The sequence below is a fragment of the Zeugodacus cucurbitae genome, chromosome 3 (assembly GCF_028554725.1).
Source record: "Zeugodacus cucurbitae isolate PBARC_wt_2022May chromosome 3, idZeuCucr1.2, whole genome shotgun sequence".
Lineage (NCBI taxonomy): Eukaryota > Metazoa > Arthropoda > Insecta > Diptera > Tephritidae > Zeugodacus > Zeugodacus cucurbitae.
The window spans coordinates 52,386,368-52,389,575 of record NC_071668.1 but is presented as its reverse complement, the minus strand read 5'-3'; positions in this window follow the sequence as shown (position 1 = coordinate 52,389,575).

Here is a 3,208-nt window from a genome sequence, read left to right as displayed (position 1 = left end):
AGATGTACAACAGCCTCTTCTTCTAATTCTTTCCAGCTTCTACAGTAGTCAATCTCTAGATCTAGTAGATCTTTCTTACAGAATGATCTGTTAGCACTTCTACTAGAGTTCTTATGTCTTTCCTTTTAAATTTCAATAGCCGGCAGTATGCTCATTCCATTCAGGCCACGTTTATCTGCTTGTTGAGCAAGTCGTAGATTCTTTCCAGCGGGACTAAGCACACTCTACGACATGCTTATCAGTTAAGTGTCTACAAGTAACCTATCTAACATTTACTGGGATGCAATTGTAAGGATGTGCCTAATCTGACTGTTTATCTGCTTCGCAGTTACCTGGAATATCGCTGTATCCAGGAACCAATTGCAGGTGTATCGTGTAATAAGAAGTTATGTAGTTCCATTTATAGTTCATGGTATTATTTTATTATCTTAGAAGAAATCTTTGGAGTCTTAAGTGATTTCAAAGCCGCTTGGCTGTGTGTAAAATATATATGTTTCTTGCCGTAAGCACCCTCTTTTTTAATGCGAAACTCTCTGCTTGAAAGACGCTGCAATGAACTGGTAGTCGGAAGGCGATTCTGGTATATAATTCTTCTGAAAAGACACCCCTCCTAACCTTTTATGAAATTTAGAATCATAATAATATGGATATATACATATGTAGCATTAAAGAATCAAATTTCATAATTGTTTCCCAATTAGTAGAAACCACCAGTAGAAATAGATCTTATCTTCCGATCCTACATAAAATTTGATTAATGAAGAGTAATTCCTGGATGGCCTCAGAAAAGTTAATATCACTAACCAGCGTCTTATCCAATAAATTCGATTAAGTTTGGTTTCATCGATATTTGAGGTGTTAGATACATACATCCAAAATCATCATGGAATATATTTAAAAATGTACTAGTTAATAGCTTTAAAAACAGCGAATGTGCCGAATCGAACAAATAATTGCAATAAATACATGCAATGATGTAATTGAATAGAGATAGAATATAAGTAGTTATATCACATAAGTGGGATAGTGATAATATATATACATAGATAGAGATAGACGATGGAATATTCTTATAAGTGAACAGAGCTAAAACCAAATAGAAAAGTTTCAAGCTGAAGGCGGTTCCGTACTCACGCCAGTCGGACCTACGTATTCGTAACGAATCCGAGAAAGATTTATTTCCATCTATAGAAAATCACCTCAGCAGAACCAGTCAAAACCATATACCAAATGTGAAAAACGAAAGTGCGGTTTTCATACACAGTGCACTCTCGACACTGAGCCAGATAGCAATGATCACGATCTGTTTGTAGCGCTGCAACTACATGCGTCGGCAGAATGAAAAATATACAAACAAATTATAAATTTTCCTGTGCGATATTGTGCTTTTTTGCGCCTCGTAGAATTGTAATAATATTTTCCCTATATTTGTTCATTTAGCGGGTGAGCAAACATACAAATACTTATACTTACACACAATCGAATGAATGAAGAATTATAAAATGCTCTACCTTAAATTGAGCACTAAATTGGGAGCTCGCTGCGCAGCACCGTCTATCGCTTATATTCCGGTTGTGTAAGTTGGCTACTGAGTTGTCGTTGTCAGATTTGTAGCTACAGACAGCGGGCGGCAATAGTGGGCAGCTTTTTGATTAGCTTTTGTGATACCTGTGAGCAAGTGTGAGTAGATTTGAGTTGTTGAGCACGAGCGATAGTATGGCATAAAACATATAATAATGATAATTTGGTTGATCTCAGAAGAAAGTATGCGCACACTTGTTAGCAATTTGCGGTTGGCGTTAAGGTGGGCACCTACAAAATGTATCTCTTATGTCTCTTGAATTCTCAGCGGCATCCAATGACGCTCAGCGTTTTACTTATGAATACGCAATTCGTTTGGGGCGCAAAATCACATACAAACATTTTTATTAAAATAAATATACCCCATACGAAAAACCACTGGTTTCAAAGTGGGGATTTTAGTTGAAATTACAGAAAATAAACTGATGTCTTTAGATCTGTATGTTTTAAGAGAGTACCTCAGTCATATCGAGGTGTATAAACATTATTTTTTTTTTTCAATGAAATCACTCACCTCGCACTGAACGATATTCGGAAAACTATAAACTGACGAAAACTTCGCCTTAACGTCCTTATCGTCAAAGATGAGTCTATAATTTTAACTTTCATCAGTACTTTTGGGTAAGCAACTTAACTAAACATACTTTTATGGAAACAAATAACTGAAGGAAAAGAAAGCAAGCGTACATATGTACATACATATATGGTAAATGTTTTTATTGCTCTCGCAACATGTTGTACAGAGTACTATAGTTTTGTTTGCATAACGGTTGTTTGTAAATCCTAAAACTAAACTAACAGATATAGGGTTATTATATACTAATCTATCTGTCTGTCTGCCCGAACAAGCAATAACTTAGATACAAATTGAAATAACTTATACACATATTTCTTGGCACCCCCTAACGGGGTTTGTATTGCTGAGCGAAATCGGACCATTGTCACGCAAAAAAATGGTGAGAATCGAAAACCGATAAAGTGCTATAACTAAGCCATAAATACAGTTATAAATGCAAAATCTTTTTATAATGTGTTTCTGTGCCAAAAATGGGTGAAATCGGGTAATAACTTCGCCTAGCTCTCATATTGTATCTGATATGAGGTTTTTCTAACATCGGTTGGGTTTTATACTATAAATGGGGACCCCTCCCATTCTAGGTTTTAAAAAATCGATTTTTATACTCTCGCAACAAAAGTTGCTAAGAGAGTATTATAGTTTTGTTCACATAACGGGTTATATATATCAAAATGATCAGGGTGACGAGACGAGTCAAAATCCGAATGTCTGTCTGTCCGGGCAACGGATAACTTGAGTATAAATTGAGATATCTTAACGAAACTTGGAACACGTATTCCTTGCCACCCTGAGGAGGTTGCTTTCGGATGGGCAAAATCGGACCCTTACCACGACCACAAAATGGCGAAAACCAAAATCCTATAAAGTATCATAACTAAGCCATAAATAAAGTTATAAAAGTAAAATTTGGAATAAAGGATCGCATTAGGAAGGGGCATATTTGGATGTAATTTTTTTTTGGGAAGTGGGCGTGGCCCCGCCCCCAAATCGGTTATTTGTATGTATCTCGCAAACCAATAAAGCTATATAAACCAAACTTTCTGCAGTCGG